We start from the raw sequence: 11,866 nt of genomic DNA, 5'->3' as shown, positions 1-11,866 counted from the left end.
CAGGAATGTGTTGTTTTAATTTGTCTGATTTTTCTCAAACTATTCAAATTCAGTTTGACAATATCCATCACATCACTGATAATTTTTCACAAATGCCTAGGGTACCTAACTGGTTTTCTTGGTTTCACTGGATATGGCTGGCAATTGTTGGTCTGCTTTTGTTATTTTGCTGTATTCCTATTATGTTAATGTGTGTACACAATTCAATTAGTAGTTTAAAACCTATACATGCGTATGTTACTCTACAAGAAGATATGTCAAAGAAATAATCAATCTTCCCATGTTTTCTTCCATCTGCTACTTCTATAGCTTTTCTTGTTCCTTCCTAATTACAACCCTTTAGTAGAATTCGTGCCTCATATCGAAAATTGCTGAGTATCATAATTCCTCCAAGTGGTAAAGATACCTCAAGACAAATGCTGGCCATAGAAGCCACAGGGTATAAATCTGCAAAGAAGTAAAAAGCTAACCTTTTCAAAGAATATTGCTTCTCTCTCACTTACCAACTTTACATTTCCCTGTATGGCCCTGGAAGATGACTGGTTAGCCAGAGACGGGTAAGATTCCTCAAGGGAGGAACAACCTAAGACAGGCACAGTCGCAGGGGGGCCATCAGGTGAGAAATTGGGGATCAACAGAGGTGAGGCTTAGAACCTCACCCCCTCTGTTTTGAGAGAAATCTTCTGCATCCGTGGATGTTTTGTTGCCCTTGTCTAGCTTGGATTAATACTTAGCCTATAGGCACACACCTGATCATCTACATTTGCCCTCTTACAGCACTAAATTATGTTTTCTACCTTTATCTTGCATCTACCAACCACTTCAGCATTTTATTAAAAAAAAAATAATAATAATAATAAGGGAGAAATGTGGGATTCACATATAAATCAAGTATAAAAATCAAACGAATAATCATATCTGACTTGATTGTTTATACTTCATGATGTGTGATCAAAATCAAAAGTTTCTGTGATATGACTGCCCTTGCACTGTTCACCATGTAAGAACTTGTTCGTTATGCTTCAGAAGATTGGAGACTGTTGAGAATTAGGCTTGGGGTTGATTAATGATTGTGCATTGAGTCCCCTATACAGAATTTAATTTTATTGTTGTTAACATCCATTTGATCAATAAATATGAGAGATGCCCTCTCAAAAAAAAAAAAAAAAAAAAAAAAGGCCGAGTAAATATTTTAGGCTTTGCAGGCTAGTTGTCTCTGTTGCAACTACTCAACTCTGCCAGTGTAGCACAAAATATGCTATTAACAATACGTAAATGGATGGTTGTGGTTGTGTTCCAATAAAAACTTTATTTACAAAAAGCAGGTGGTGATCCAGATTTGCCCTGAAGGCTGTAGTTTGCCAACCCTTGCTATATATGAAGTGGTATAATATGCGATGATTAATAAGTGAAATACTATTGTGATGAGGGAAAATATATATTGTAACCCCTAGTGTAACCACTAAATATGACAAAGAGATTAAGCTAATAAACCAATTGTAGAGATAAAATAGAATACTAAAAATTACTCAACATCTTTTTTTGAGGAAGGATAAGGAAAACATAGGAAGAGGGGGAAAAAGAATAAAAAACAGATGGCATAAATAGAAAACGAATAGCAGGATGGTATGCTTAAATCCATAAGGAAATTCTCCTCTTTAATAATGAAAGATACATTAAGGAAATGAATAGCCAAGCCATTAACTAGGCTAAAGTATTCGTAATACATGTAAGTGACAAAAAAACAGAATATATAAAGACCTCAAACAACTTAATAATAGGACAATTTGGACATTTCACAAACGATATATAAATTAGCATATGAAAGATGTTTGCCATCATCAGTCATGGGAAAATGCAAATTAAAAACACAATAAAATGTCATTACATACCCATTATAATGGCTAACACTACAAAGACTGACCATACCAAGTGTTGAAAACGATGTGGAGAAACTAGATCTCCTTCACTGTCAGTAGGAATGTAAAATGGTACAGTCGTTTTGGAAAACCAATTAGCAGTTTTGATAAAGCTAAACTTCCTCTAACCTACCTAACAATTCCATTTCTAAGTATTTATTCAGAAGAAATGAAAACGTGTCAAAAAGAGACTTGTACAAGAATTATCACAGCAGCTTCACTCATACTAGCCCCAAACTGGAAAGAAAATGTCCATCAATTGATGGACAGATAAACTGTGGTACATCCATACTATCGAATAGTAGTTAGCAATGGAAAGGAACAAACCTCTGATATACACAGTTACATGAATGCATCTCAAAGGCGTTAAGTCTCAACAAAGGGAGCCAAACACAACACAGTGCACACTGTATGATCCAGTTACATGAAATTCTATAACAGCAAAGCTAATCAAGAGTGAAGAAAGGAGATTCATAGTTGCCTGGGGCTGGGAGTGAGACAGGAAAACTTACTACAAAAAAGGCACAAGGGAAAAAAAGACATGAGCGAAATTTTAGGTGATAGAAATGTTCTATATCTTATTTATAGTGACTATTATTCATGAACAGATGTCAAAACTCATTGAACTGTACACTTAAAATGGGCACCATTTTACTATATATAAATTATACCATAATAAAGTCAATTACATGAAAACTAGAAACAAAAGAATTTGGTAAGATAGCCAGTTATAAAATTGATACACAAAAATGAATAGTTAGCAAATACAATGGAAAATCCCTTTCACAAAAACAGTTGAAATTAAATATTTTAAATAGAAATATGCAGGCAGTTTACTAAGAAAATGATAAAACTCTGTACTGAGGGTCATAAAAGAACAATTAAATAAACAGACTACTGGGGGGGCTCTCTTGTCCCCTCCTGGCCTGAGCCAGGAGCTCTGTCCTCTCGCTTTCTCTCTAAATAAAAGCCTCTGCCTTGCTCTCCTACCTTGAGTGTTTGCAAAGTTCATTCTTCGACTCTGTGAACAAGTATCCCAGCATCATTTTTGGGGGCTCGTCTGGGATAACTTCGGAGGTGAGTATTGGCATCTGAGCCTGCCTTTTTCTTTCACTCTCCTTATAGAAGGAAGCTGTCTATGGCACTCAAAATCGGGTGATCATCAGCCACTTACATGGGAATAGCCCGGCTGCCATTCTCAAAGTCTTGAGCGACAGGTTCCCCTGTGTCTCCCTCAGGGGATCCCCTGTCTCCCTTGGGAGCTGGGAAAGTCAGCTGAGCGGAGGCCAGGATTCCCTTTCAGAGGCCTCTCCTAGGATGTGAGGGGCTGAGGAAAGCCGTGGGCAGTGTGGGCAGCTGCTGGAGTCTCGGCTGAGGCTGCACTTCAGCGGCTTCTCAAAGGGCCGCGTGTCTGGGATCAGGCCCCAACAGCCGGACTGGGTATCCGTGAGGTGTCTCTCTTTCTGTCTCTCTGACTTCCAGCCTGGCCTCTGAGGCAGGGCCACTCTTTACTTTCTTAACATGCTCTGTGTGCGCCTCTAACTTCATCAATTTCACGGAACCCAATGCTCACCACCACAAGGTAGGAGATCTATTCTTGCTCTTATTCTTGACTAAATGCTGTACTTTTCAGCCCATAAAAGTGTGTCTGGGAATCTGTTAGCCACTTAAAAGACGATTAGTGTCAGCTACCAGTCTTAAGTCTCAGGTGAAAGGTTTCCCGGTGTCTGCAACTCCCTGATCCCCCACCTCTGGACAGGAATGTTGGGGAGTGGCTGAGCAGGTTTCCTACTTTATTATCCTAATTTGCAGACTCTAGGGCAGAATGGACTAGTAAACAGTGGTCCTTGGATCTCAGCTCCAGCCAATTGATCCGATGGTGCTGAGTGAACCTCCAGCTAGGCTCCTGCCTATTCGAGAGTCGCAGATGACCCCTGACCTCTTTGTCTGACAGATCAGATTTCTTACAATGGGTGACTAGTAGGATAATTCCCAGGCAGTGGCAGAAACTGGTGTTTGAGAGTATAGATCCCCCCCTTCATAACTGTCCATGGCAGCCTCTGTCTGAATTTTATCTTTGGCCTATAGTTAGCAAATACATTTGCTCCTCATTCGAAGCAGTCCTCTTGGGACTGTGCCACTTTCTCCTGTGTAGCGTAAATGAGGTTTGTGAAGAAGTCAAGCTGAAAACTGAGACCAACATGTAAATGGCTCTATACTATTGACCTCTCTTCCTTAAAGGCAGTCATTCTGGAGTGTGGCATTTCCTTTTTTGCAGTCCCAGGGAAGTGGAACAGGATTGTGACTCTGACCAACCACTGTTCTGGCAATGAGAGGTCACAGTCCCTGCACTTACCAGACAGGCAGGGGCCTCTCAAAGAATGATCCCAAGCACACTATGCTAACGCCCATGCAGAAGAAATTAGGGTCGGGGTTAGAACTCCCCAAAGGCGTAAAGTAAGAGCACATTGGTAAGGCCTCACTAAATTCAGAGCTCTGAGGCGACTCTTGGTTAGTGGGAAAGCAAGAGGGAAATTAAGGCAAGGTACAGGCCACTCTGGTAAGGAGTGAGTGAGGTTAAATCCAGTAGGCCTGGCAGAAGAGGTGATTGGCCACTGTCACCCAAGCTTCAAGGTGAGAGGACGCCCTCATACAGAGAAAAGGCCGACTAGGTGTCGCACATCTATCTTTTTCTCTTCCAGATGGGAGCATCCTCTTCAAGTTTAAATCCAGACATGCCTCTGGCATGCATTTTAAAGAGCTGGGAACAATTTGACCCCCAAACCCTGAAAAGGAAGTGTCTTATCTTCTGCACACAAGCCTGTCCTCAATACAGACTCTCTGATTAGAGAGGCTTGGCCCCTGAGAGAAGAATACAATATAATAAGGTTATACAGCTAGATTTATTTTGCCACAGGGAGGAAAATGGTCAAAAGTCCCGTGAACTACTACCAATATAAAACTGGTTTTCTAAATCTTTGTATTGGAAATCTACTCTACTTACTGGGTTCATCATTATCCTCAAAAATTGGGAGGTTTTTGAACTAGACTCCCTGAGACAGAAATTTATCTTCTGTAATACAGCCTGGCTTTCAAAAGAAAGAATGCTTAAAGAGAAGCTTGACTTTGTCATGTTTAGTGAAGGTTTTGTAAATAATCTAGCATGGTTGTTAAGAACGAGTGAACTTACCTTAAGTGTAGTACTGAACCTACTGATTGCAAGGATGTTGAGTTAAGCACATCCCACTCCCTGCAAACTTCCCAAGCCTCCAACATCGATGGATGAGGAGTGTTTTTCATTGGTAGATCACCTAGCCTCCATTTTTATACCATCTCTTGGTTTAGAAGATGTAATTTGGCATATCAAATCTTAACCAATTTTACTCAAAAGGCTTTAATACTAAAGTTAAACTGATGCGCCAAGAAGTTATACAAAATAGAATGGCCTAGATATCTTAACAGCAGCACAGGGTAGAACCTGTGCTATAATTAAAGTTGAGTGTTGTGTGTACATTCCAGATCATTTACAAAATGTCTCTGATTCACTCCAGGACCCCCAAAGGCAAGTTCAAGCTATGTCAGGCCCAGGTGTCCTACGTTCTACTACGATATGCAGCTGGTTTTCTAAATCCTTTTGAAGCCTTAAAACTGCAAATGGTGATGGAAATGGAACCCCAGATAGAAGTGCCCATCTTCCGAGGCCCTCTTGACTGACCAGGGATGGAGACCTAACTGCACCCTTTACTGCACTCCCTCTTAGCATGAAGCAGTCAGAGCAGTCGTCACCCCCTTCCCCTAGCAGCAGCTAGGGTTTCCATCTGTAGAGGGGGGAATGAGACAGGGACAGTGGGCTTAGTCAGAGTAGGGTGAGGGCCTCCGGAAAAAACAAAGCAAGATAATCCATTGTGGGATTTGCTTTGGCCTGCTGGGGGGCCCAGCTTATTTTTCTGACTTTACCGGGGTGCTGCTTTTCTTCCCCCAGCCCTAAACAAATGACTTGCAACTTGGGCAATGTAGCAAGCAAGCCCAAAACAATGTAGTAAAAACAGGAAGGATTACATCTTAAAACCCAATTAGTTAAAAAGTAAGTTTCTTAACAAACAAAATAACTCAGCCCACCATGGGAGCAAAGCAGGCAGCCTTGAATGATATGCTCCCAGACCAGGAAACTGCTATCCTGGGAGGAAATCAGAGCAATAAAATTCTTGTAAATAACCAGGAAGACTAATAAGAAAATGCCCCTTCAAAGACAAACATTTTGGGACCACTTAGCAGGTGTACATCCCTAGCCCTTTGTCTCTCAACTGCCTATAAAGCCCCTAGACAAGGCACCAACCCTGGGGCTCTCTTGTCCCCTCCTGGCCTGAGCTTTCTCTCTAAATAAAAGCCTCTGACTTGCTCTCCTAAAAGAAAAAACAGACTAATGTAGTAGCTTCCTCACTGGTCTCTGCTAAAATCTAAGTCAGATCATATTATTCCTCTACTCAAAACCTCCAATGGCTTCCATCTCACTCAGAAAGACATTTAAAACGTTTACCTTGATCTAAAACGCTGCAAGAACTCCTTTCTTCCCACCCCTGCACACCCCAGCTCTATTCATTCCAATTCACTTCTGATGGCCATTGTATCAGGAACATTCCTAACCCAGATCTTCATACTATTTGTTCCCCAACTTTATAAAAGCCTTTGCTTCAATGTCACTTCATCAGAGGTTATCTTGACAACCTCATCTTTTAGTATGGGGAATGCCACTTTATCACTACAGCTCAATAGCTATGGTCATAGAAATGATGTCATATAAGGCACAGTTTAGAAACAAGGGGAAAGGATTAAAAGGAACCCTGATAGTTGTCTTTCAATTCTGAAGGGTGGTTGTATGGACGAACAAGTAGAACTATGCTTTAGTAGATAAGGAGACTTTAGCAAACTAGTCCTCTGGACTGATCACTAGAATGTAAACTCCAAAAGGGCCAAGGCTGTTTTGTTTTTTATTTCTTATATTCTTTTTTTAATTAAGTACATACAATCTTATGAAGGTTTCACATGAGCAACATTGTGGTTACTACATTCACCCATATTATCAAGTCCCCTCATACACCCCATTGCAGTCACTGTCTGTCAGCGTAGCAAGATGCCACAGAGTCACTACTTGCCAAGACTTTGTTTTGTTCATCTTAGCATCCTTGCACAGAGCATGTCTGGCACAAGAGTGCTCAGTGTCTGTTGAGTGAATGTTCAGTGTGTTTCTGAAAAGCAGAATGGACTAATGGATAGGATTAAAAGGAGACAGATTTCAGCTCAATATAAAAAACAGATATCTAAAAATGAAAACTTAATGGAATTTCTGGACTTTAGGTGTGCTGACTTAGTGCCTTCATATCTGTATGCAAGTAAACTAAGATTTGGAAAGTTTTAAGTCAATGGTTATCATACTGCTTGTCTCTGCCCATTAGTGGGTTTTGATATCAATTTAGTGGGTCACAACTAGGATTTTAAAGAACACAAAGTAGAATTTAAAATATGATAGAGCATATTATTAGTGAAAATTCACCCATAATTTTTTTTGTTTCAGATAAATTAATACACAGAATCACAAATATGGGTGTACTGGGTCATGATGTAAAATTATGTCTTACTGTAGTCTTTTGTAAAAACAAAACAAAACAAAACAAAAAACAAATACTGGGCTAAGGTGTTCAACAACAGACTTTGCCTCCTTGCAAAGTAACAAACTCTATGTTGCTGTTGTAGTGCGGGCAGAATGCCATTGATTTAGAGTGATTGCACTTGGTGAGAGGTGGGACTAGATGACTTCAGGAATTTATGTATAGTTTTATATTTGTGTATGTTTTCCAAAATGATCATATATCCTTTTTAAAGTGATCTAAAGTAGTGTTAAATAAATATACATGCAACACATTTTGAAACAGAAATTAGAAATTTAACATGGAGATGAGATGGTATCTGTACTTTACATTTAACCCATTTGTCTTGGAATCCCTGGCAAAAACAGAAACAAAACAGAGAAACAAATACTTTACAAAATGCTCACATCATTTCTGCAGTAGAAACGAGCATTTTTCTGGCACCAACTTCTATAGGAAATTTGTCATATAAACGCTTATATGAGGACATTAAATGTCATCATAGAGAATATTTGGACTAACACAATGAACTTCCTAATTGGTCTCCTTGCTTTTTATCTTTCTTCCTTCAATTCATCCTGAACTATGTTATCTTTTCAGATTCTGCTGTTTAAAATTCTTTAATACCTCCTTCCTGCCTACTGGATAAAGTCCACATTTCTATGAATGGATTTAATACCCTTTGGGACCCAGCTTCTGACAATTTCTTTAGGCTTATCTACTACCTACCTTACCTCCCATTTTTAAACTATATGCCAAGTCCCAGGCACACTATACTCTTCATTACACCAAGCTTTCATACTGTTTCTGTGCTACAATAAAACCACCCTTCTTAATGTAAGAAACTGTTAACTCCTTCAGATTCAACTCAAACAGCACCTCCCTTGGGAAGCTTTCCTTGGCTTCCATGGGCTGACTCAATTTCTATTATACATGTATTTCATGGTGATTGATGGATTGCATTTTATTTGCCTATTTTAATGTATATTCCCTGCTACATTATAGTATCTGTATGAGTAGAGACCACGTCTATGTGAATGCTCAGCCTTAGTTTAATGTTTGGTATTTTGGAAGTATTCAAGAAATATCTTCACCAGTGTCTTTACTGGTGTCTTTACTTTACTGAACTAACTAACTGAACTAAAGGTTCATGACTTTCCCTATATGTTCCCTCTAAAGCCAAGGACATCCCATAATTAATTCAATGAAAACATTTCAATGGCAAATCAAGCTAATATGCTTTCATACACTGTTCTTTGGAATTTTATCTTGACATGAATCTCCAACTGATTATATCTCACCCTTTTTTGTCTCCACTGTGTACTATACACAACTTTACTGTGACACCTGAACACTGATTTTTATGTCTGCTTTTTCTCTATGAACTCTTCAAAGTGGTAGAGTCATATTCATTTTCTTTTTTTATCTCTATTTAATGGCAGAGTCTGGTCTATAACCCGTTTTCAACAAAACTTGCCAGTGATAAAATATATCTATTCCAACCCAAAACTTAATATTATAAACAGAAGCATCCCAGTAAAGTCAGCAACAGAGCAAGGATGTCCTCTATTACTTAACACTGTTCTGCAGGCATTCACCAATGCAATTAGACTTGAGAGAGAAATAAGAAAGGACTACTGACAAGTTGGAGGTAAAATAACCATTGTTTGCAGATAATATGATTGTATGCCTAGAGGATACAAGTGAATCCAATGCAAAATTGCCACAAACAAGAAGAGTATTCCCAGCGGGGAAGGAGGTTATAAAATTAACATTTAGAAATCAATGACTTTCATATATATATAAAAAAAAAGATTCCACACTAGGCAAGAAATATAATGGAATAAAAGACTCCCATTTACAATAGCATCAAAAATATAAAATAGCTAGGAATAAATAACAAGAAATGCATAAAAGTCCTATGAAGAAAACCAAAGGATATAAAAGAAGCCTGAAAAGCCAAACTCCTTCAGTATGAAGATTCAACACAGGAAGATGTTAGTTCTTCCTAAATTACTTTATAATGTAACATGATCATAATAAAAATAGCAGGAGATTATTTTAAGAGCAATATAAGTCAATGCTAACATTCTATGGAAAAATAAACAACAGTAGCCAGTCAAATTCTAAAAAAGAACAAAGGGAGGGAATTGGCACCAACAGATATTCCATATATTATACTTCCTCAACAATTAGAACTGTCATGCTGCTGATAAAGAGAACAACCAGTGGAGTATATCAGAAAATCCAGAAATACATCCCAATATCTGTGGGGATTTAATAAATGATGAACCTGTGGTAAAAAGATGAGCATTTTAATAAATAGCATTGGGGCAATTTTTAGACTTCTGGAAAAAAAGTAGGCTGGATTTTCCCACCTCCCACCAGGATAAATTCCATATGGATCAAAGACTTAAGTGTGAAAACAAAGCCATAAAAGTTCTAAGAGAAGACATGGAAGACTCCATAAACTCAGTGTCGGAAAAGACTTTATAACCATGACTCAAAATACAAAAGCCATAAAATAAAAGATTGATACATTTGATTACATCGAATATAAAACAAAATTCTGTGTGGCAAAAAATACCACAAGCAAAAGCAAAAGATAAATGTCAACATGGTGGAAAGGTCTATCAGAGAAAAGGGTCATCTCTGTAACATACGCCAAGCTTCTAAGAAACTGGCCAGGAAATAAAAAACCTAAGATAAAGTAAGACAAAAGACAGTTCACAGAAAAAAGAAATACAAGTGCCCCTTATCATATGAAAGGATGTCCAACCTGTGTCACAAAAATATCTATGCAAGTTAAAAACCACACCGATGTGTTTTTTTTCCCTTTCAAGTCGACAAGAAAACCCCAAAATTTGGTAGTATTGGTTAGTTTGTGGGAAAATAGCCACTCTCAATCATTACTAGCGGGAATATCAAGCTCATGGAGGGCATTTCGGCAATAGCTCTCAGGAGTACAGAAGTATGTATTCTCTGACCAAGTAATTTCATTTCTGGGAATTTAACCTTCAGGTATACTGGCACATGATCAAAATAGCACATGTACACGGTTCTTCACTGTAGCACTGTTTGTCATAGCAAAAGATTAGAAAAATGTCCATCAATAGGGGACAGTTATTTGGCAAGATGACTATTACACATTGTTAAATTTTTTAAAAAACAAGAATAAAGCATATATATATATATATATGAAAAAAATAAGCAGAAACCCTGGAATGATGATCAAGAAACCTAGAACAGTGGTTGTCAACTGGAGGTGAGGTGGGAACTGGGAGGCAAGAGAAAAGGATGGGAGGGAGACTTTACATGATATACTTTTTAATATTTTGAGCCTTGAATCACATAAACACAATTAAAATTAAATTTTTTAAAGTTTGTCAAACAAATGGGTAAAATATTAACTATCAGTCACATTTAGCCAGATCTAGGTTGCAATTCAAGATTAAGGTATCTTGGGAACTCTCAAAGCAATGATACTCTGTTTCTTTACTTAAATCAAAATTCATGTGCTACATGAACAAGTGACAAGTTGACATTCCATTACAAAAAGTCAAAAAGCTGTATTTCTTGGGAAAAGGGGGGTGGAGATGAGAGAGAGGGCAAAAAGGCATCGAGCTACTTTCAGGTAAAGGGAACAGCTACTCTTCTGCAATTGTCAGCCTGAACACGGTGGTTAAGGGCCTAAACACCATGATCAGGGCAGGAATGGGAAGGAAGGAAAAGATGCAGAAGACGTGAATGGGGAATAAATTCGTGGGTCTTGATGGCTGATTGAAAAATTCTACTACATATGTTCAGAAAGCCCCACTGCAGTCACCCGATCTTCTCTATTTGATTTGTCAAATGGTATAGAGTGTGCCACAGTTTGTAACTGGCTGTGGAACGCTAGAGCGATATAAAGAGAACACAGTGATTTTTAAAGCATAGGTGTTTAGTAGCACTAACAGAAATGAGCAAGTTGGGAGGAAGAAGTAGTCTAGAGGAAAAGCAATGACTTTGGTTTTAAGGACATAGTGTTTGAAGTGAGTAAGAAATCATGCAGAGACGACTCAAGGGCCCCTGGAAATGCTGATCCAGTGGTAAGTTAGAGGTAAGTCAGCCTTGAAGATAGGGACATGGGCGATACTATAAATACAGATGAAGGGGTTGGAGGAAACACGGGCTGGTATATGAGAACCTGGAGGATGGCTCACGCCTATGCAGCAAGATGGGGAAGAGAAGCCAGTGTTGCAAAGAATTTCAGGGAGGCTCAGCAGAGCATTGTGACATGTTAGCCAAGACTGCAGAGTTTCA

General features: G+C 38.7%; 1 protein-coding gene across 3 annotated transcripts in view; it reads right to left on the bottom strand.

Moving 5' to 3' along the window:
- Positions 1–11,866, bottom strand: part of ZBTB8A (zinc finger and BTB domain containing 8A) — a 45,359-nt gene that overhangs the window by 22,519 nt on the left and 10,974 nt on the right. The gene's annotated exons all lie outside the window — the stretch shown is intronic.

Source organism: Manis javanica, chromosome 4 (genome assembly GCF_040802235.1).
Source record: "Manis javanica isolate MJ-LG chromosome 4, MJ_LKY, whole genome shotgun sequence".
NCBI lineage: Eukaryota > Metazoa > Chordata > Mammalia > Pholidota > Manidae > Manis > Manis javanica.
Note: the sequence above shows the minus strand (reverse complement) of the source record. Positions and strands in the feature narration are given on the sequence as shown.